The sequence below is a fragment of the Rhineura floridana genome, chromosome 6 (genome assembly GCF_030035675.1).
Source record: "Rhineura floridana isolate rRhiFlo1 chromosome 6, rRhiFlo1.hap2, whole genome shotgun sequence".
Taxonomy (NCBI): domain Eukaryota; kingdom Metazoa; phylum Chordata; class Lepidosauria; order Squamata; family Rhineuridae; genus Rhineura; species Rhineura floridana.
Genome location: NC_084485.1, coordinates 61,517,558 through 61,540,821, shown reverse-complemented (window position 1 = coordinate 61,540,821; position 23,264 = coordinate 61,517,558). Strand labels below are relative to the sequence as shown.

Genomic DNA, 23,264 nt, shown 5'->3' with positions numbered 1-23,264 from the left:
CTCTCCAAAATTTGGCTGTGAACTGAGTTCCTCGGTCTGAGACTACGCTGTTTGGCAATCCATGCAGCCGGTAGACTTCTTTTATGAATAACTTGGCCGTTTCTTTAGCCTCTAAGGCCCCTGCACAAGGAAGAAAGTGTGCCATTTTGGTAAGTAGATCCACCACTACTAAGATGGCTGTCATTCCTTGGGACTTGGGTAGATCAGTTATAAAATCCATGGAGAGGTCCTTCCAGGGTTCGTGTGGGACAGGCAACGGTTGTAACAGTCCTGCTGGTGTCCCTGTTTGTGTTTTTGTCCGCAGACAGACAGAGCAGGACTTTACATAACTCTCAATATCCCGACGCATTTTAGGCCACCAGAAGTCCTTGGCCACGTTCTGAATGGTCTTGTAAATCCCAAAGTGTCCCGCTGTGATGGAATCATGACACTGGCGTAGGATTCTGAGCCTTAATTCCCCTTCTGGCACATATCTGGCGGTTTTGAACCATAACAGTCCATTTCTCCAGTGAAAGGTTACTTCTGAGTCTTGACTTTGTCCCGTCTCCTGCTGATATTTTAGCATGTCTGCATCTTCTTGTTGTGCCTTTTTGAGTTCCTCTTCCCATGAAGGCTGGCATACTCCCAACATTAATTTCTCTGGCGGGATTACGTACTGAGGCTGGTCCTCGGATTCACTTTCTTTGTATTGTGGCTGTCTGGATAAGGCATCCGCTCTCTGGTTTTTGGCTTGGGCATGGTAAGTAATCTGGAAGTTAAACCTAGTGAAGAACTGGGACCATCTCATCTGTCTCTGGTTCAGCTTTCTGGCTGTTTGGAGGCTTTCAAGATTCTTGTGGTCGGAGCGCACTTCAATTCGATGAGAGGTCCCCTCTAGGTATTGTCTCCAGTTTTCAAAAGAGTCCTTGATGGCCAGGAGCTCCTTCTCCCAAACTGTGTAGTTCTTCTCTGGAGGCATTAACTTCCGAGAGAAGTACGCACAGGGGTGCAGCTCCTTCCCTTCTTGGTCTAATTGTAGCAGGACCCCCCCAATGGCAAAATCTGAAGCATCTGCTTCCACTACGAAAGGGCGGTTCGGATCAGCAAAGCGCAGAATGGGCTCAGTAGCAAACCTTCTCTTCAGCTCCTCAAAGGCCTCGGTGGCGTTCTCTGTCCATTGAAACTTCTTCTTCCCCCTTAAACAGTCAGTCAGAGGAGCTGTTAATTTGGAAAACCCTGGAATGAACTTTCTGTAATAATTGGCAAACCCCAAAAACCGTTGTACATCCTTTTTGGTGACAGGTTGGCCCCAGTCCAATATGCAGCTTACTTTCCCTGGGTCCATCTCCACGCCTTCCGCTGAGATTCGATATCCAAGGAAGTCTAGAGACTTGAGGTCAAATCCACATTTCTCTAATTTAGCATACAGGTGATTTTCTCTCAGTCTCTTCAACACCGTCTTCACATGCTGGTCGTGGTCTTCCTGGTTCTTTGAGAACACCAGGATATCATCTAAGTAACAGATTACATACGTGTCCAACAAGTCTCTAAACACGTCGTTCATGAATTTTTGAAAAATTCCTGAACTTCCACAAAGCCCAAACGGCATGACCAGGTATTCATACTGTCCGTAAGCGGTCAAGAATCCTGTTTTCCATTCATCTCCCTCCTTCATTCTGATCAGATTGTACGCTCCTCTCAAATCCAACTTCATGAAGATTTTTGCAGAGCGCAGTCGGTCCAACAACTCTGAGATCAGGGGCAGCGGGTAGCTGTTGGGGATGGTGATCTGGTTCAATGCGCGATAGTCGTTACAGGGTCTGAGTTCCCCCCCCTTCTTTTTCACAAACAATAGTGGAGCTCCAGCAGGGGATTGTGAGGGGCGTATGAATCTTCGCCACAGGTTTTTATCCAGGAATTCCTTCAGGGCCTCCCTCTCATTCTCTGTGAGAGAGTAGATTCTCCCTGATGGGATGCTGGCTCCTGGCACTAGGTCAATCGCACAGTCGTAAGGGCGGTGGGGGGGTAAAGTCTCTGCCTCTTTTTCATCAAACACATCTTTGAATTCTTCATACTTTGGCGGCAGGGTCACTTGCTCGATCTTTTGCACTGCCCCCGCTAGGGTGTTCTTGATTCCTTCAGGTTGACAGTTCTCCTGGCAATACTGTGAGGTGAACCACACCACCGCCTCCTTCCAACTTATTTTGGGTTCATGCTTTGCTAGCCAGGGCATTCCCAGAATCACCTCAAAGTTCGAGAGATCTGACACGTATAGCGAAATGAACTCTTCGTGCCCAGGGATTTGAAGTTTCACTTCCTCCGTGGCTTGTGTCACCCCTCCTGACTTCAGGGGTCTCCCATCGATAGTCTCCACAGCTAGGGGAGCGTCCAGTTTCCACCGGGAAATTCCATGACGCTTGACTAACTTTGCATCAATAAAATTTGTGGAGGCTCCACTGTCAATTAAGGCAGTGGAATTAAACACCACTCCTCTGGAAGTTGTAATCCGAATAGGCAAGACCAACACCCCCTTTGAGGGAGGTTGGATCGTTGGGGGACCTTTATACAACGCTGCCCCCAGTCCACCGGCCTGCACGTGGACTGGGTGTTCTAGTTTCCCGACGGCTCGGCTTTCCCCCCTTTCAGTCCACAGTCTCTGGCCACATGGCCCGGCTTTGAACAATAAAAGCATAAACGTTCCCGGCGTCGTCTTTCCTTTTCTTCTTCCGACAGTCTTGGCCTAGCCCCTCCCTGTCCCTCAGTTGCATTACCTGCCATCCCTGTAGTGGGAAGGGTCTTGTTGCGGGATGCCGAGGCTGAGTATCTCGGGACCTCCTGCTTCCTTTCCAGGCGCCTTCCTTCTATCCGGTGATCTATCTGTAGGCATAGCCGGATGAGTCCTGGTAGGTCAGCAGGGGGGGGGGTCCTGGCCAACTCATCCAGGATTTCAGCATTTAATCCACTCCGGTACATAAACATCAGGGCGGCGTCATTGTAACCAGTTTCCTGGGACAGAATTTTAAAAGCATTATTGTACTCGGAAACAGTCCCTTTAGCTTGCTTCAGAGCGCCTAGTTGCCGTGCTACTGTTTCAGCCCTTTGCGGGTCTTGAAACATCTCGGTCATCTCCTGTATAAATCCTCTGTACCTTCCTAAGACAGTATCCTTTCTCACGAGATACGGAGTCACCCATTTTGCAGCTTCTCCCTCCAGGAGGCTAATCACGAAAGCTACTTTAGCCCCATCGTCTGGAAATTCCGTGTGCCTGACATCCAGATATAACTCACATTGAGCCACGAAGGTTGCCAACTGATCACTTTGTCCCGCGTATTTTGGGGGCAATCCAATGGGAACCTTTACTACGGCAGCTGGAGGGGCTGTTCGCATCTGGTCTATCGTGGCCTTCAAGGTTTGATTATCCGTCTTCAGCGCCTTGACTGCTGCTAGCAGGGCTTGAACATCCGTCTGCAAATCAGCTACCTTAGTCCTCAGGAGTTCCACTTCTTCCGTCTCAGAAGTGGGGTTCGTCTCCCCCGCTGCTCCCTTTGACATCTTGTCCCAGTCAAGTGAAGAGAGCGTTGAGGGTGATTTAGTTGGCTCTGTCAAGCTGTCAGGCCCAGGATGTGACTCAGGAACCAGACCAACGATTGTAGTTAATTCGTGTTTTATTAGGGTAATGTCCAAACAAAGACTGCGTTTTCTCATGAAGCAATACAGGGATACAGGTCCTGCGGCATTGGGAGAAAGTTGACAGAGCAAGGGACTTCTTCCCGCCTGTTCTTTAAGAAGGGGCCAAACGGGCATGCAATCTTTCGCTCCTCCTTAACTGCCCCTCAGGTACTGCCCGCCTTCCCCCCCTTCTCTCCTGTCTTTTCAGCTGTCTGCGTGTGCGCGGTGAGGGGGGAAGCATCACCCCCTCCTCTTCTGAAGTTTCCGATTCCAGGATGGGGGATAGGGGAGGGGCTGATGGTAAACTGCCTCCCCGCTTTTCGGCTGTGAGCAGCCCTCCCTCTTCCCCCTCTTGCTCTGAGCCTGAAAGAGGGGGAGGCGTGAGAATGTCCAGGGAGGGCTCAGGCTCCCCGTTGCTAAGCGACCTTATCACTGGCAGTTCCTCTGTTTCGTCTTCGCTCCAAAGGGGGGAAGTTCCTCCCCCTTCCCTCTGCCATCCATCCGAATACTCTTCTCCCAACTCTCCGGGATCCAGCTCCCCGGGATTGGGACCCCAGCTCTGCCTTCTGACAGTAGATGGTGGAAATGCTGTAGATGTCATCTATCTAGATTTCAGCAAAGCGTTTGACAAAGTCCCCCACGACCTGTTGATTAGCACACTGGTTAAATGCGGACTAGATGGAAATACTGTAAGGTGGATTCAGAACTGGTTGGAAAACCGTACTCAAAGAGTGGTTGTTGGTGGCTCTTCTTCGGACTGGAAGGAGGTTTCGAGTGGAGTGCCACAGGGTTCTGTCCTGGGGCCCATACTCTTCAACATTTTTATCAATGACTTAGATGACGGGGTAGAGGGAAGCCTTATGAAGTTTGCGGATGATACGAAACTGGGAGGGATAGCTAACACAATGGAAGACAGGAATAAAATCCAAAGGGACCTGGATAGACTAGGAAATTGGGCTGAAATTAATAAAATGAAATTCAGTAAAGACAAATGCAAGATTCTGCATTTAGGCCACAAAAACAAAATGTACGGGTACAGGATGGGAAATACCCGGCTTAGCAGTAGTGCGTGTGAGAAGGACCTTGGAATTGTAGTGGATCGTAAGTTGAACATGACCCAGCAGTGTGATGCTGCGGCAAAAAAGGCAAACGTGGTTTTGGGCTGCATAAACAGAGCTATAGTTTCCAGGTCGAGGGAAGTAATAGTCCCACTATATTCTGCATTAGTCAGGCCTCATCTGGAATACTGCGTTCAGTTCTGGGCGCCTCATTTTAAGAAAGATATAGACAAGTTAGAGCGGGTTCAGAAGAGGGCGATGAGGATGATAGCCGGTATGGAGAACAAGTCTTATGAGGAAAGGTTGAAGGAACTTGGCATGTTCAGTCTGGTGAAGAGAAGGCTGAGGGGTGACATGATTGCACTCTTTAAGTACCTGAAGGGCTGTCACATAGAGGAGGGTACAGATTTGTTCTCTGCTATCCCAGAGGGTAGGACTAGGTCTAATGGTTTTAAGTTGCAGGAGCGTAGATTCAGATTGGACATTAGAAGGAACTTCTTGACGGTAAGGGCAGTTCAGCAATGGAACCGACTGCCTAGGGAGGTGGTGGGATCCCCTTCGCTGGATGTCTTCAAGCAGAGGCTGGACAGCTATCTGCGGGAGATGCTCTAGCTGTGGCTTTCCTGCTGTGAGCAGGGGGTTGGACTCGATGGCCTACAAGGCCCCTTCCAACTCTATAATTCTTTGATTCTATGTCTAAGAGATTTAAGATGTTATTCTATAGCTGAAATTTCTTGTATTTCTTTCATGAATTCAGATATATAGAGGAATGTACTATCTTGTTATATTTTAGAATAGTTAATTTTTTTCTGATAATTGCAATAAGCAGCAATTAAACTAGGAATGTTTCATACATTTGTGATCTTCAAAGGAAAATTTAGTATAAATATTCCTGCATTTTAGTATCAAAGCAGCCTTCTCGTAGGAGAGGCTCACTAATGCTTGCATCCCCAGACAGCCTTGTATGATCCAGGTAACTAAGCGAGGTATCTCAGTTCTTCATCAAATAGGTTGTCTCAATGTGTTATATCTGTGCTATATGTCAGGATTTTAAATCAGTTATGCTTTAAGATATGTAATGCCTTAAGCTCCTTTTATTTTGATTCTATGCTGGTTAACTTTTATTCTTTCTTATGGAATGTTTAAAAAGTTTTGTAAGTAAAGGAAACTTCTTTAGTTGATCTTATCTCTCTGTACACTTGTCCCCAAATGTATCTTTTAAAATTGTTCTTTTTAATTTATTAATGAATGCACAGCATACTAGGACAGATCCACACCATGCATTTAAACCACATTCGACATACATTTGAAGCACATGAATCCCACCTGGGAACTGTAGTTTGTTAAGGGTGGTGAAACTATAACTGTGAGGGGAAACTACACTTCCCAGGATTCTTTTGGGGAAGCCATACACTTTAAATGTGAGTTGGATGTGCTTTAAATGTAGCCGGCACCTACCCTGTGGAATTCCGTCCCCTTAAATATTAGACAGGCGCCATCTCTGTTATCTTTTTGGCACCTATTGAAGACCTTCCTCTTTCAATAAGCTTTTTAAGTTGAGATCTATTCCAGTCTGCGTCTGTGTTGGAATTGCTTTTTAATTGTTCTTAAACCTTCTTTTTAAAATGTTTTTAATCTTAGAAGATTAATTTTGAAAGCTTTTTAAAAGAAATTTTTAAAGATGTTTTGTTTTAATGTGTTTTAAGGTTTGTTTTTATGATGTTTTAAAGTTTTTAGTGCTTTTGTTTGCTGCCCTGGGCTCCTGCTGGGAGGAAGGGCAGGATATAAATAAAATTATAAATAAATAAATAAATAAATAATGTATTACGTGGTTCTGCATTATTTCATAAACTTTGCCTGCATATCATTCCGATTAAATTTTAAAAAGGAAATAAGCTACAAAGTTTACTGGGTGACCATGGGCTACACACCATCTCTCAGCCTAATCTGCCCCTCAGGGTGAAAACAACAAAGGGGAACCATGACTAGCCCAAGGAAGAAGGGCACACTTAAAGTGTAGTTTTACAACCATATAGCACATTTTAAACTTGCCTATCAGTTTTTATGGGTTTTAATTTGGTATGGTTTGAAATTTATATACTTGTTTTTAATGTTTTCAATTGTTGTAAACTGCCCAGAGAGCTTTGGCTATGAGGCGGTATATAAATGCAATAAACAAATAAACAAACAAATAAATAAATATTATAATAATTTACAACCGTATTGTGAAATCAGACACATAGCAAGACATAGTATGAAGAAATATTTATATAAGCACGAATGTCAAAGATGTTTATTATTTACACAACCTATAAAGGTGCAACCTATAGTGCAATCCTCTGTATGTTTACTCAGAAGCAAGTCCCAATAGGACTTACTCAGAGAGGGAAGCATGCACAGGACTGAAATTCATTGATAATGAACTTCACTTACCCAATCCAAAATTCAGAATCATGCCACATTAAGCTGTGTGGCAACTGTTTTATACTTGTTTTATGGTTGCTGAATTTCAAACTAGCTATGCCCGCCAGGGTACCTGGTTCAGCATCAGGGTAGACCTGAGGGTCGGGAAGGGGGGGTTGCTATGGTCTATAGGAGCTCCATCTCCCTCTGCAAGCACCCTGTCCATGTGACTACTGGTCTGGAGTGTTTGCACCTAGTGTTGGGTCAGCGGGATAGACTGGGGATTCTGCTGGTGTACCGCCCACCCCGCTGCCCAACAGATTCCCTAGCTGAGCTGATGGAAGTGGTCTCAGGTGTACTGTTGAGATCCCCCAGACTGTTGGTTCTGGGGGATGTCAACATCCATATCGGGCCACCTTATCTGGGGCGGCTCAGGATTTCATGGTCTCCATGACAACCATGGGACTGTCCCAACATGCCATTGGCCCAACACATGTAGCAGGGCATACTCTAGATTTGGTTTTTGCAACTGGACATGGAGTTGGTGATCTGAATGTGGGGAACCTTACATCAGTCCCTCTGTCATGGACAGATCACTGCTTGCTGAAGTTTAGACTTACAGTGGCTTTTCCCCTCTGCAAGGGTGGGGGACCTATTAAGTTGGTCCGCCCCCAGAGACTAATGGAGCCGGATGGTTTCCAAAGGGCTCTGGGGAGTTTTCTGGCTGATAGGGCTGGCACTCCTGTCAAAACCCTGGTTGAGCTGTGGAATACAGAAATGACCCGAGCGGTTGACATGATTGCTCCTGAGTGCCCTCTCCTGTGTAGAGCTTGTACGGCTCCATGGTATACCCCAGAGTTGAGAGCGATTAACCAATATCGGGGACGGCTTGAGTGCAGATGGAGATGAACTCCTAGTGGATGCAATTATACACTGGTAAGTACCTATGGTAAGCTGTATTTAGGGGCAGTAAGGGCAGCAAAAAATAATATTTTGCTTCCACTATCAAATCATCACTCTGCCGCCCAGCATTGCTCTTCAGAATTGTCTGGGGGCTATAATACGCTGGCCCCAAGGACATGGTAGAACCATCTGAGTCCCGCTGTAATGAATTTGCTAGGCACTTCCAGGACAAAATCTTTAGCATCTGCCAGACTCCAGTGTTATAGCAGGTGAATTAAGAGGGGTATCCAGAGCACAGCCTTGTCCCGATTTCTTGGATGAGTTTCAGTTGGTACAGCTTGAGGACGTTGACAAGGTGCTTGGACAGGTTTGTGCAACCACTTCTGTGCTGGATCCTTGTCCTTCTTGGCTAATAAAAGCTAGCAGGGATGGAACAGCCGGCTGGGCCAGGGAGGTCATTAATGCCTCTCTGTGAGAGGGGGTGGCCCCTGGCTGCCTGAAAGAGGCGGTAGTGAGACCACTTCTGAAGAAACCCTCCCTGGACCCAGAAAATTTTAATAACTATAGGCCGGTAGCAAATGTTCCATTCCTGGGCAAGGTCCTTGAACGAGTGGTGGCAGGCCAGCTCCAGACACTCTTGGATGAGACTGATTATCTGGATCCATTTCAGTCGGGTTTCAGGCCTGGTTTTGGCACAGAAGCAGCCTTGGTCGCCCTGTATGATGACCTTTGTTGGGAGAGAGATAGGGGGAGTGTGACTCTGTTGATTCTCCTTGATCTCTCAGCTGCTTTCGATACCATCGACCATGGTATCCTTCTGGGGAGACTGGCTGAGTTGGGAGAGGGAGGTACTGCATTGCAGTGGTTCCGCTCCTACTTGGCAGGTCGCCTCCAGAAAGTGGTGCTTGGTGAACATTGCTTGGCACCCTGGACTCTCCAGTATGGGGTTCTGCAGGGGTCAGTTCTGTCCCCCATGCTGTTCAACATCTACATGAAACTGTTGGGTGCGGTCATCCGGAGCTTTGTAGTGCATTGCCATTAGTATGCCGATGACACGCAGCTCTATTTCTCCTTTTCATCTTCTTCAGGTGAGGCTGTCAATGTGCTGAACCGGTGCCTGGCTGCCACAATGGAATAGATGAGGGCTAATAAACTGAGGCTCAATCCAGACGAGACTGAGATGCTGCTAGTGGGTGATTCTTCTGACTGGATGGTGGATGTCCAACCTGTCCTGGATGGGGTTGCACTCCCCCTGAAGGAGCAGGTTCGTAGCTTGGGGGTTCTCCTAGAATCATCTCTGTCACTTGAGGCTCAGGTAGCCTCAGTGGCACGGAGTGCCTTCTACCAACTTCGGTTGGTGGCCCAACTACGTCCCTATCTGGACAGGGATAACCTGGCTTCAGTTGTCCATGCGCTCTACATGGGACTGCCTTTGAAGACAGGAAATTGCAGCTTGTGCAAAATGCAGCGGCCAGATTGGTAACAGGGGCCAGACGGTCTGAACATATAAAACCGATTCTGGCCCGCTTGCACTGCCTGCCTTTATGTTTCCGAGCTTGATTCAAGGTGCTGGTATTGACCTATAAAGCCTTACATGGCTTGGTACCACAATACCTGATGGAACGCCTCTCCCGATACGAACCCACCTGTACACTACATTCAAGATCAAAGGCCGTCCTCCAGGTGCCTACTCCGAGGGAAGCTCGGAGAATGGCAACAAGGGAGAGGGCCTTCTCAGTGGTGGCCCCCAAATTATGGAATGATCTTCTTGACGAGGTGCACCTGGTGCCAACACTGCTATCTTTTTGACGCCAGGTCAGGACTTTCCTCTTCTCCCAGGCATTTTAGCATGTGTTCTATATTGTTTTAAATTTTTAAATTGTGTTTTAAATTGTTTTTAAAAGATGTATTTTAAATTGTATTTGTTTTTAGTTATTGTAAACCGCCCAGAGAGCTTCGGCTATGGAGCGGTATACAAGTTTAATAAATAACGAAATAAATAACAAAATAAATAAATTGCTTTATTTCTTCTTGTGAGCTGCCTCACAGGGTTGCTGGAAATATTCCATATACACACACACTGGAGATGTAAAAATACATACACTCTGTACCAGAGCTTGGAAAAGTTACTTTTTTGAACTACAGCTCCCATTACCCCAATCCAGTGGCCATGCTGGCTGGGGCTGATGGAAGTTGTAGTTCAAAAAAGTAACTTTTCCAAGCTCTGCTCTGTACAATAATTTATTGTCAACATTGCAGAACATTGTTTTTTAAAATATTTCCCTGCCAAATAAAAGCAGTGACACCTAAGTAAACCCTGCCTAACTGCTTAAAAAAAAAGGATCGCAGGGGGAGGGAAAGATTTACAGCACAATCCTTTTCTATGTTCACTCAAAAGTCCCACTGATTTTCAGCACAATCCAAACGTGTCTACTCAAAAGTAAGTCCTACTGAATTCAATGGTGTTAGCTCCTAGGTATGTGGAATTAGCATTGCAGATTTACTCCCAGAAAAACTTCATATTGGGAAGGTTTTCCAAACAGGTTATAAATAAGACAAATAAACTGCCTTCTTCAATGGTCCAGTAAAATTTAAACTTGTTTGACTCCTTTATTAGAAAAGTATAACACTGCAGCATGTACACTTTTTAAAATGTCTGTTCAAAAATTATTTGAAAGATAAAATGTATAATGTGCCATTTTTGCAAGTAATTAAAACCCCCCTGCATGTACACTCTTATGCCTACCAAAATCCTGTTGTGATCTTCTGTTGTAGTGCAATCCTGTGCACGCTTACTCAGAAGCAAGTCCCAATCCTGTACAGAGAAGATACTCTTTATGCTGCTGAAAGCTATATATTTACTGAATTCCTGATGCGAAACAAGCAGGAAAAGGAAACTGTGGATTTAGCTATTGCCTGGGGGTCAACAAATCTTGTCAATCACAACCCTGACTTCACTTATTGAATAAAAACCTGAAGGGCAGGGATTAGAGCAGCTGGTACTAACAGAAATTGTGTGTGTGTGGGGTGGCTGACATTTTGGTTTATATCTTTTGAACCAGACCACCTAGAAACTGAATTGTATTTTTAAATGAAAGCTAAGAGTCCGGAGATTAAGGTGACTCACCCGGAGACCCAGGGACGACCCCCAGAAACCCGAGTCTCCAGGCAAAAACCAGAGCCCTGGTAACCCTATCTGTTAATAAATGTGGGTTAGATTTATTTAAATAATTAACTATATCTATCTCTTGAGGATGGTTAGACTGATACGATTCTTCATAAAATTTTGTAAATCTGTTACATAGCCGTACATGATCTCTGTTTGGGTGGTCCAGGAAAAGATTTGTAGATCTGTAGGATGGGAAATGGTAGCTAAGTGTAGCTACAAATCACCAAGCAAATTAACTTTATATGAAGAAAAACAACAGATGCAGGCGTACCTAATCTAGTGAAATCTTCATAATCCAGTGCTCTGCTTAACTCTGTATTTTAAAACTGGTTTATGGTGTGTGTCCCTCCCTATATCTATTTTTTCAGCCCTATATTTCTGAGTTTGCTTTGTAGCATACCTGCTATGTTTAGATAACCCTCTTTCTGGATCTGCAAAGCTGCCTCTTGCTCAGTGTGTGACTTGAACCTGGCAGGTTACCCTCCAAAAGTAAATGGCAGGGAGCTTGGCAAACATCAAGCAACAAGGTCTCTGAGCATTTTAAATCCCTGAGGGCATGAATGAACAACTCAGAGACTCCCTTGCTTCAATTTCTATGGCAACAGCATGAGTTTGAGATGAAAGTTGCATTCAGAATGTCACATGCATCTCAAAAATTTAAGGGGAGACAAAACAGCACTCAGAGGAGATTTTTAATTAGGCACCGCAGTGGTGTGGCTCTGTCAAGTTATTAATACATTTTTAAGAAATGATGGAGAGCTACATGCTAAAAGGTGACTAAATGAAAATTGAAAAGGTGCAGCACAATCACCATTAGAATAATGGAGCAAGCTGTTTTTTTTAGTCCTGCCCTTGTTTCTCCTGCCATATTTACCTTGGCCACTGCTGATAATCATGTATATATGCCATCATTTGGGAGAAAATTACCCCAATAGACACAATGAGGATGTGTTGCTCTGAGACAGTTTGTTCATACTTCCCTTCCATCTACAATGTCTTCCACTGGACTGTTCAGAGGTGGGCAGGGGGAAGTATGAGTGTTGTTCAGAAAGTTTTTTGATAAGGCATACACATTTGTAGAATTCATATGCAAATATCTGAACAGTCAGGCACAGCAAATTCTGAATGCTGAATTTATTTCAGTCATCAAAAATGGCACATGTTCAATGGCGAGAATATTAGAAAAGGTGTTTGGCTAGGAAGAGAGAGAGAGTTCTGATTTCAACATTTGTCTGCTCAGTTGGTAACTACATACTGTGTGAAATGATTCCTTTCAGATAAGTACACCCTATTCTTTCTTGTCAATCAGCAGGAGGTCCTGTTCTGAATAAGTGATGAGAGCAGAGCCCAGGCCATTGGGCCCAGTGTGATTATCTCATTTTACTTGCCATTTTCAGCTTGATCTTTCCAACCAGCACATATCCATGGTGTCTGACCATCTGTCATTGCTCTGTTTCTGCCCTTCTCTTCCACAGACACACATATTCTTTCAACCATACTCCTATACCTTTTTCAGTCACATGTGGCCTGCAGGCAGCATCCCTGGGCTCCTTTGGGAGGAAGAGATGGATATACATTTAATAAATAAATGAACATAATTTTTAAATTTATTTCTGTAAATCTTGGAATTTCCCCAAGCCTGCTAATACCTCCCTCTTGTACATGGATGCTATTGCTTTGGCTACAAATGGATTGAAACTCAGAGGCATGTGGTTGCTGTCAGCACAGATGATTGTTCATTCATCCATTGTTTTATTTGTACCCCGCTTTTCCTTCCAAAAGGAAGCCTGAAGCAGGTAACATTATACAAAAGCAAATACAGTAGCAAAACCTAACAATATGAAACACTTTCTGACAATTCAATTAATAATAAATGCAAAATCCATAAAACAATCAAAGGGAAAATAAAATAAACATATTTTAAGAACCCCACCCCATAGAATTAGATGCAACGTTAAGGACAACAGATCTACTCCATAGCTAGCAGAATCCAAGAGAATTACCGTCCACAGCCAATTAAGCCCAGGTTAAAAAGGGCCATCGAACCCTCTCATGTGAAACCTGCCCTCTCACCATAGGTTAATTTAACAGAGGCAGAAAAAGGGGAGGCAGCCCACACTATCTTATGTTAGGGCTTTCTATGCCACTTTTTGGCCAAAGAAGCCCCCAAGGCGGCTCACAAAGCATACACACAAAGACAAAATACAAGTAAGAAAAGAATGATACAATTTACAAAAAATTAAGACAACAAAATCTTAACATTTTTAAAAAGCAACAACTAAAAGCCAAATATCTTCATCTTCCTAGTAAAAGACAGTCCCTAGAAATATGCCAGAAAGAGCAGGGGTGAGGGAGCAAGGCTGGTGGAAATGCTTTCCTTTGATGGTCTCAGCACAGTCTCACCCCTGCAGCAGTACCTCCCATGTGGAGTTCTCAAGCTACTTCATAGCAGTCTCACTGATTTCTGTAGGATATTGGTCACCAAGGCCAGCAGCAGGTGTGACTGAGCCCTTGGGTACCAGCCCGCCCCTGGCCCGTGGTACCATAGCCCAACACCCCTATAGGCAGTGTGGGCCAATAAGCCACCGACACACCCCCTAATATTACAACTAGAGAAAATTCATAATTACACATATTTACATATATTTCCTGAATTTTTACAATAAAGTAAACAAACTATAGGGATGCACAGTGTCTTGAAATTTTTATTGTATTACATTGAGAAAATATTCCAGCTTTCTATAAACAGTTTTGGCTGACCGTATCTCTCCCTTTTATAAGTCAATTTAGTTAAGATGGCAATGTCTGAAATCCCCCTATGCCACTCCAAGATAGGTGGAGCTGTTTTCTGTTTCCAAGCTTTGGCGATATTTATCTTTGCTGCAATCAAAAGATTCAAAACCATATCTAGATCATCTTCTGAGACTATCTTTTAAGTAACCCAAAAGCAATATTTTGGGGTTATTTGGAATTATGTAGCCCAACATATGAATTTGAGTTTGAATACACCTGAATTTTGGGCAGCTATGAAACATATGCAGTAGATAAGCATTTGACATGTTATATCTCCAAAACCTATCCTGTTGTATATTTTACTCAACTTGCGAGGAGTTAAATACTATTGATACATGAGTTTATAATGATTTTCTTTTCATTCAGCTGATATTAATTTGGGAACCACGTTTTCCCATATCCAGTTCCACTCATCCATGGAAACATCTTGATGGAGATATCTGTTCCATTTTCTCATCAAATTCATTGGTGACTTTTCTAATTCCAGTATTATCAGATAGAAGTTGCTAATTAGGCCTTTATCTTTCTCTAATGAAAATAACTTTTCTGGTTTAGATTCCATTCTTATTCCACCAAATTTCCTAATTTAAGCTCAGTATAGATTCTCTGATCTGAAAATATTGGAAGAGCTGTGGGAGAGTGAACAGCCAATATTGCCCATTAAGATGGAAATTTCAGCATATGATTTTACTGTGTTCCCATTAAAGTTTATGCAGTTTGTCTATCTCCTCTCAAAGCCATGGTGTCAGATCTTCTAACATACCTCATGTATCAAGCTTTCATTGTAACAGGGAGAAGTATAAGGTGATATCCCTGGGGAAAGTTTCTCTTTTAACTTGTACCAAACAAGCAAGCCAGTATTCACAAATGGTATTGATTCTGTAATTTTTTCCTAATTTGATTCCTGGTACCATTGCATAGCTTTGGTTTGCTTTTTCAAGATATGGTTTTCTTCTTGTATTATGCGAATTGGATGCAACCACTCTTTTAAGAGTGTTACTTTTGCTGCTTGATAATAACCCTTCATATGAGGGATTCCCATTCCTCCATTTTGATTTCTTTTCGATACCTATAATATTTTTTTAAGCTATCAGGCAGTGTGACAAGTAGCATTCTGTGGGAGTGAGAGGCTGGCAGGGATGCAGCAGGTGTAAGGCAAGCAAGGAAGGCAGACCAGCAGGTGAGCGAGGTGGGCGTGAGGTGAGCAAGCAAGCAAGCAAGGCACGAGAGTGAAGCAGCCCAGGCATGCCACAGAGGAACAGTCAGGACAGTCCAGGATAGCTTCTTATCAGCCAGCCTGCTCTGTTGTTGCTGCCCCCCACTTCACCAACCAGGGCTGGCACCAGACATGCTGGGGCCATTGGGCACCAGCTTGCCCTGGGCCCTGGCTTGTATGTGCACATGCGCGAACACACACACATGTGTGTGTGTGCCTACCTGTCTCTCCCAGGGAGGGAGTTTCTTCCACCTACCCATTCACTGGCTCTGTCTCTCCTGTTTTTTGAGGCTTCAGAGGCTTCAGCCCCTTAGGGAAACCTTGGCTGCCATCTTGGTTAATGGCAGTCCTGCGTGTGCAGCCCACACAGCCCGCGCAGCCGCAGAAGACAGGAGAGACAGGTAGGTGGAGCCAGTGAACGGGTGAGCAGAAGAAACTCCCTCCCTGAGATTCACACCAGCTACTCTGCTATGGATCATGGAAAAGGAGCACTCCTCCTCCCCCACCCTATCGAGAGGCCCCTCAGGGGCTTCTGTGCATCCAGGGGCCCTTGGCCATGACTCGACCTGGCTGCCCTTTGGGACCGGCCATGTCACCAACAGCTTCAGCAATGGAAGGCAAGAAGCAGTGAAGTGGCGGGAGAGAAGGACAGTTGCTGTTCCTGTGTCACTCACCTCAGTTGGCCATCTCCCTGCTTTTTGAAGAAGGTCTAAAGGAGAAGAGAGGAGGAAGCTTAGTGATCCATTTGGGGGCAAGAGAAGCAGAAGCTTAGTGACCCATTGAGGGGGGAGAGAAGAGAACGCTTACTGACCTGTTTGCAGGGAGGGTAACCTGTGAGAGTTCCTGAGCATGTGTGTGTGTTCGGGAGTCCTGTTGGGGGGAGTCCCTCTATCTCTTTCTCTGTATGTGTGTGTGTGTGTGTGTGTGTGTGAGAGAGAGAGAGAGAGAGAGAGAGAGAGAGTGCCTGTGTGTGTGTTTGGGAGCAGTAGTGCAGTGGCAAGTTCAGAAGTGTAGGGTCTCTTCTGTAAATATACAATTATAGAACTAGAATAAAAGTCATGTATGCATAGGCTCCCCTCGCCCCCCACTTAATCTCTCTCTATGGTAACTAAACTTTGCCAGAAATGTTTTGATTTTAAGAATTCTGAAATGAAGCCAGGTGTGGGACTAGGATTTGGGAGACCAAGGTACTTTGCTATGAAGCTCACTTTTCACTTACCCTAGGAACTCTCAGAATGAGAGGGTGCATGTGTTAGCTACTGAGAATAGTCTTCTCAGTGACTGACTCACTTCCTTTCACTCTGATTGGCTCCAATCAGTACAAAAGGACAAGGAAGCATGTCATTTACCAAGTGAGAAGACTCTTCTTAGTGGCTAACAAGCTCCCCTTTCATGCTGACTGGCTTATACATAGGGACCCTGGTACCAAAAAAGGTAAGGGGTCTATGACCCCTAGGGACCCCAGATAACTACACCCCCATTTGGAAGTCTCTCTCTCTCTCTCTTGTGTGTGTGTGTGTGTGTTTAGGAGTCCTTGGTTGGCAAGCAAAGAGAGCAGGGGGCAGAGCTCCCCAGTATACAATACTTTCCCTGTGACTCTTGGGTTTTTCCCATATAAAATCCAATTACTTTTTTGCCATTTATCTTGAGTGTTAGTTGGAAATTGGAGTGGTATACCAATAAAATATAGTAACAAAATAGTAATTTTGGGAGGATATTCATCTTAATGGCCCATCCAGGATAACAGTAAAGCACGCCAAAATCTAAAGTCTTTTCCCACCTCCACTAATAGCTTTTAATGATTAAATTCTACCACTTGTTTCAATGTAGGTATTATTACAAACTCCCAGATATCTTGTTGGTTTATGTGACCAGGGTATTTTTATTGTATCTGCTGGCCTTGGAAGGATTTCCATCTGAGTAGTATCATACTTTCACAGATAAGCTAGAAGCCCTTTTACTAAAAACAATTAATGAATCAATGTGATTACAGATGATGCCTCATTCTTGAAATATGGGTAAGATCATTGTACTGCCAAAACCTAATAAGGACCTCTCCAACCCAGATTCTTACAGACCAATATCTTTACTAAACCAAGATCTGAAAATGCGGTCATCTATGGAAAATGTCAGGCTGAACCTGATAACTGAGAAATATTTACGAATAGACCAAATGAAAAGGAAGGTGTCAACTAATATAGAGTCTGATTAATATAATCAAAAAGATATCAGGACCTAAAATTAAAAACAGCATTGCTTTTCTTAGATGCAGAAAAAGCATTTGACAGGGTGGAATGGAATTATCTCTTACTAGCAATGGATTTCTTTAATTTTGGTCAACAATTTAAGCAGTGGGTCCATCTTCTTCACTCAAACCCAGTGGCACAGGTTTCTGTTAATGGTTATCTATCTAACCTCTTTAGTTTAAAGAAAGGAACTAGACAGGATTGTCCCTTGTCTCCCTTGCTATTTGCTCTAGCTATTGAACCTCTTACCATTAGTATAATGCAGAGATTATTAGAATACAATTTGATTTACTAAACACAAAATTTCTTTCATATGCAGATATCATTTTGACCTTAATATCTCCTATAAAATCCTATAGATATATGAAAGATATATTAGATAGATATGCTAATATATTCAGACAAAAAGTCAATTCTAAGGAATCAGAATGATTGGGTATAAATCTGCAAGAAGAAGAAATGAAACAGTTAACACATATAACTGAATATACACTTTTGACAGCCCCAGATTGCTCCTGGTGCACCTGACTGACTTGGGGTGATTTGAGGCTGGGTCAACCCACTTTAGCTGAAGCCTGGATTGGCCCAAATTGGGCTGATTTGGTTCAGGATCTGGGTTTTGGCTGGATTGGTTGCACAGCTGTAATAGAATCTGACTCCACCCTCCCTTACAGTCTTTTCAGTTCCAGCCAACACCCAGTCTACCGTCCCTTGACTCATCAATACATAAGTAGACAATTGCTATGGTGGATCCAAGTAGGATTTTTTTTGCCCCACATGCAAATTGGTGGGCTGTGTTGAATGGAAACTGAATCGAAACTTTATTTTTACCCCACCCTTTTTCCAAACTGGAACTCAGGGTGGCTTACAAATAAAACTACATGTAGTTAAAAACATAGAAAAACATACAATTAAAATACAATTAAACTATGCACAACCTTAAAACCGTAAAAGGCACTTAAAAATATAAAAATAATTTAAAATAATACAGATAATAATATAAAACAATAAAACAAGCCTTGTAAAGCCCAATACTAAACACCTTCTATCCCAAAAGCCTATCGGAATAAAAAAGTCTTCACTTGCCGATGGAAGGATGGCAAGGAGGGGGCCATTCGTGCCTCCCTAGGAAGGGAGTTCCAGAACCTAGGAGCAGCCTCTGAGAAGGCCCTATCTCTCATCCCCACCAATCGCACTTGCGAGGGTGTTGGGACTGAGAGAAGGGCCTCTCCTGAAGATCTCAGGGCCCGGGCAGGCTCGTATAGGGAGATATGGTTTGACAGATAGCCTGGATCTAGGCCGTATAGGGCTTTAAAGGTCAAAACCAGCACTTTGAATTGTGACCGGAAACAAACTGGCAGCCAGTGGAGCTGTTGTAACAAGGGAGTTGTATGGTCCGTGTAACCAGCCCCTGTTAATATTCTAGCTGCAGCTCTTTGTACCAGTTTAAGTTTCCGAACAGTCTTCAAAGGCAGCCCCACGTAGAGTGCATTACAGTAGTCTAAACGGGCTGTGTTCCCCCCCATCTACTCTCTACTGAGGACAGGGGATGTGCCTTTAGCGTGAGTCCTGTGCATGAAAAGGTTGATTGGAAAAACTAGTCACTTGGCAGGGATGTGCAGGGAAAGTGAACAGGGAAGAGGAAAAGGGAATGAGACATTTTTACACATGGATGGTGAGACATGCACTCAGGGCTTTGGGAGTCATGGACAAGGTAAGATTCCCCTTTGGGGCCAACGTATATTTATCACTCAGAGTACTGAAGCAACCAGAGGGTATGAATCAAGAAGAACTCCCCTTCACCTGAAAAGAGTTCGGCTTGGAGACCATGTGGCTTCATACCTCATCTTCAACAAGCCAGGTGGCTTGCCCTTAATAGCAGGACTAGTAACCTGGTTAGAAAAGTTTGTTCCCATTACAAAATGGTTCATTGCCATTTCCATGCAGATCTGTTTCATTATCACTAAAAGTGGCCCTAGTTTACTCCCGTTATTGTTGTCTGGTCTCTTTATCTCCTGCCTCCACTCACAATAATTAGCAAATCCTATTCCAAATTAATCTCATCTTTCAGCTGTTCCAACTCCAAATTGTGAAACTAGCTTGAGGTTGCAAGCTACCTTACGCAAACCCAACAACCTTCAGTTAACATGCTCTGAATGAGGTTTACTGCATTTATTCAAAAAGGAGGCACTCTACAACAGGACAAGACTTTCTAAACATACCAACTAAGTTAATAGATTTTGTGATCACTTCTGTCCCATGGCAAACAATCATGGGTCACAAAACCATAAACCAGAGGCTAATGGATTTTCAACAACATGCTTCAGCCCTTTGCACATTTTTAATTTGCTTTTAATTTGTATTGATCTTCTCTGTTCTGTTTTGGTCTTAACAGTGTCAGCAGGTTAGAACTTGCTTTGAAGAGAGTGAATGTCTATAAAACAGCAGAAAAATGAAAAAGCAAACACACTCCCATGTGTGTGGACATTTTTTGAAAAATGATTAGAAGAGATTGTCAGGAGGTCTTCTAGCAGATCATGCTAATTAATCCTATGAATGTCAGGAACTTTTGCTATTTAAGAAACATGCATTTAAGAAACCATATTGTACAAAATTCAGGGCCCCACAGTGGACTGTATGAATTATATTTTGCCTCTGTGCTCAATCCATGGAGGGTCCATCACAGAAATTCTCTTGGCCTGATATCCAGAGCTGTTTAAATAGAAATATTTATGGAAAATGAGCCCAGTTAGTTTGCTCTTAGGTATCCTGAGAAGTGCAACTGTCCAAGAAAGCAACTTCAGCTTCCACTACTGACTATCATTAAAGTTTAATTAAGGGTGAATTTGATCCAGGAACCATTCTGGGGATGTAAAGAGTTGCTTGGGAGCCATGATATTGATACAAAACATTAAATGAGAACTTGGCATCTGACTTCCACTTTAGCTTTCATACCCTCCAGCTGTGCTTAAAAAAGAAGGACAGTGCCATGCATCTAATATACATGTGGTGATAACTTGTTTCCTATGGGTGTTAATCAGTTTGGAGCACAAAAGATCCTTATCAGGGCCCATGGTAATTTAAGTGATCAATGTGTGTGTTCAGTCCCTACAGTGCTATAGTTCTAAGAGAAATAAAAACAGCACATCTGAAAGCAAGCAAGCAAACAGATATAGTTACTAAATTGGAATCTGCAGTAAATTTCTAGAATGAGAATGTGTCAAAGCAACTGCCAGGGGCGTCACTAGGGTGGTGCAGCAGGTGCGGGCCACACCGGGTGACAGTACCAGACGGGGGTGACACCCAGAGCCGCCCCCCCAGGCACCGCCTAGGCACCAACGAGAGCCTTCACGTGCCGCGCCGGCTGCCTTCCTTGGCTGTTAGAAGGTGGAAGCGGCGGCAGCGAGGCGGTGTCTTTCAGCCGCGCGCTCCTAGAGGCCGTGCGCACGCGATCGCTCACTGTCTCAGAGAAGGCGCTGCGGGCTGCACCGGTTGACACCAACCCTAGTGACGCCACTGGCAACTGCTGCTAATAAACAGGTTTAATGCCTGCAGAGGTTAGAGAATGAGGTACTGAGATTGGGCAAATATACACATATATAGAGTGTGTGTGTATGTGTGTGTGTGTGTTTAGATAGATACATACATAGAGAGATTTTGAATAGTCATTTTTGCCTCCTCTTTCTTTGTTCATGATGGCCATGACATTATATTTTAAAGAAAATACAGTGTCTTAATGCTGGTGGATGAGCCTCAAGGTGGGTATCTTCTAACTGCAGCACAGAGGCAGGGCAGATTTTCTCTATACCTACCTTCCCAGTTGTTTAATTGCCTCATTCTCTGACACTTTGTTTGGTGGCAAATACTCTATCAGGGGTGTAGTTGTCCAGGGTCTCAGGGGGTCTTAGACCCTTTACCTTTTGGGGAGCAGGGTCCCTATGTCTTCAGCATCCTATGAGACAATCAGCATGAAAGGGGAGCCTGTTAGCCACTGAGAAGAGTCTTCTAATATGCTTCTTTGTCCTTTCCTGCTGATTGGAGCCAATCAGAATGAAAGGAGGTGAGTCAGCCATTGAGAAGACTTCTCAGTAGCTAACACTCTCCTGTTTCATGCTTATTGGCTCCTAGGGATATCTGTTGTTGTGGGAGAAGGCATTAATAAGGATCTCATTCTCAGCAGTAAAAAAGGGGGCATGGGTATGACTAACACAAAGGAACCCTGCACTTCTGAATTTGCCACTATACTACTACTCTCTACTCTTGTTCAATAAAGAAAAGCCAGTTCGTTGTCATTCACATTTTCTGAGCCCTCCGACATCTAATCCTGCCACTATGTCAGGTACAAATCAGTATCTACTACGCGTTTCATGTGCTTGGATATTTTCAGTGGATGGCTAAAGTTCTCCAACAGTGGGGGGAGATAATATTTCCCCCCCCCCGAGAATTTCTCAGAAAAGAATTTTGGCTCACTCTAGCTTAATTATAGTATGTGGATATGAAATACTGTAAACACAAATTGTTCTACCAATACTTCAATAATTGGCAGTATCTTTAAGATGTAAAACTGTTTTCAGTTTATGGCCCTACATCTGTATTTCAACGGTTAAAATCTACATTGGTTTGAAGATACATGAAATTTGCTGCCCTGGGCTCCTACTGGGAGGAAGGGATATAAATCAAATAATAAGCAAATAAATTAAATAGAATCATAGAATAGTAGAGTTCCTGCTCAATGCAGGAATCCAAATCAAAGCATTTCTGACAGATCGCTGTCCAACTGCCTCTTGAATGCCTCCAGTGTCGGAGACCCCACTACCTCTCTAGGTAATTGTCTCTGTTACACAGAGAACTGTCTGACTATGTTGCTAGCTGTGACTGAGGATAATAAGGAAGAAGAAATGTTTGGAATACCTTTTGCAGATTTAGAGGCAACAAAATTAGGTTACAGAAAGTTTAAGGGTGGAATGCATGTGAGCACTAGTACTGGGGGCTCCCATTAATTAAAACTCCCTGTTACCAGAAAGCTAGTAAATCAGGAAGAGAGGGGCACTTTTTATAGCCAACTCCCTTTCCGTCTTTCTACTTGCATGGAGTTCTTAATAGGGGAAGCATAAAAAATTGTGATGATTCCCACCCGCACAACCATACCTGCAATCTACTCTACTATCTACTGTCTGTTCCAGTGTCTTGCTCTGCTTGTCCTGTATTCTTGAAAATGTGGCTTATTCAGTGCCCTTATTAGTAGATCAGTCTCATGATAATTTGGTTACTGAGCTATTTGGGAGTAAGTTCTACCAAAATTGCTGAAATATACCTCTGAGTAAATGCAAGCAACTATGTTGGTTTATTAGGGGAAGAAAGCCTAAGCAGTAACAATGTTTAAAGACCAATCTCTGTAGTGTTTAGCCTCTCAATGCTAAAATGGTCTAAAACCTTCTAAATGCTAAATCTTTAAAATTAGAGGGCTAATACTACAGAGATTAAAAGGAAAACCTAGAAAATCTCCTTAATATGGGTGAGGCTCTCTAGGCTTGTGTTTTAAACTCTGTGGTATTAACCCTTTAAACCATTACTGAACCCTTATTTGCCGATTCTGCGATTTCTCTCACACATATTTAAATCAAAGTGCATAAAACAAGATACCAGAAACAAACACAGACAGGACAGAACAATCCAATGGAATGCCAGCATATCAGAACCAGTAAGAGGATCCCATCCCTAGAATTCTTTCCCCTTAAACATTAGACAGGTGCTGTCTGTGTTGTCTTTTTGGTGTCTACTGAAGATCTTCCTCTTTCAACAAACCTTTTAAATAGAGATCTTTTCCA

At 43.7% G+C, this 23,264-nt stretch overlaps 1 long non-coding RNA gene across 1 annotated transcript in view; it reads right to left on the bottom strand.

Moving 5' to 3' along the window:
* Positions 1-12,327: 12,327 nt before the first annotated feature.
* LOC133386657 (uncharacterized) overlaps positions 12,328-23,264 on the bottom strand; it is a 68,647-nt gene continuing 57,710 nt past the window's right edge. Inside the window, exons 2-3 of the long non-coding RNA XR_009763236.1 lie at positions 15,865-15,899; positions 12,328-12,731 (exon numbers count right to left, since the gene is read on the bottom strand). This is a non-coding gene — a long non-coding RNA (uncharacterized LOC133386657). The remainder of the gene's footprint in view (positions 12,732-15,864; positions 15,900-23,264) is intronic.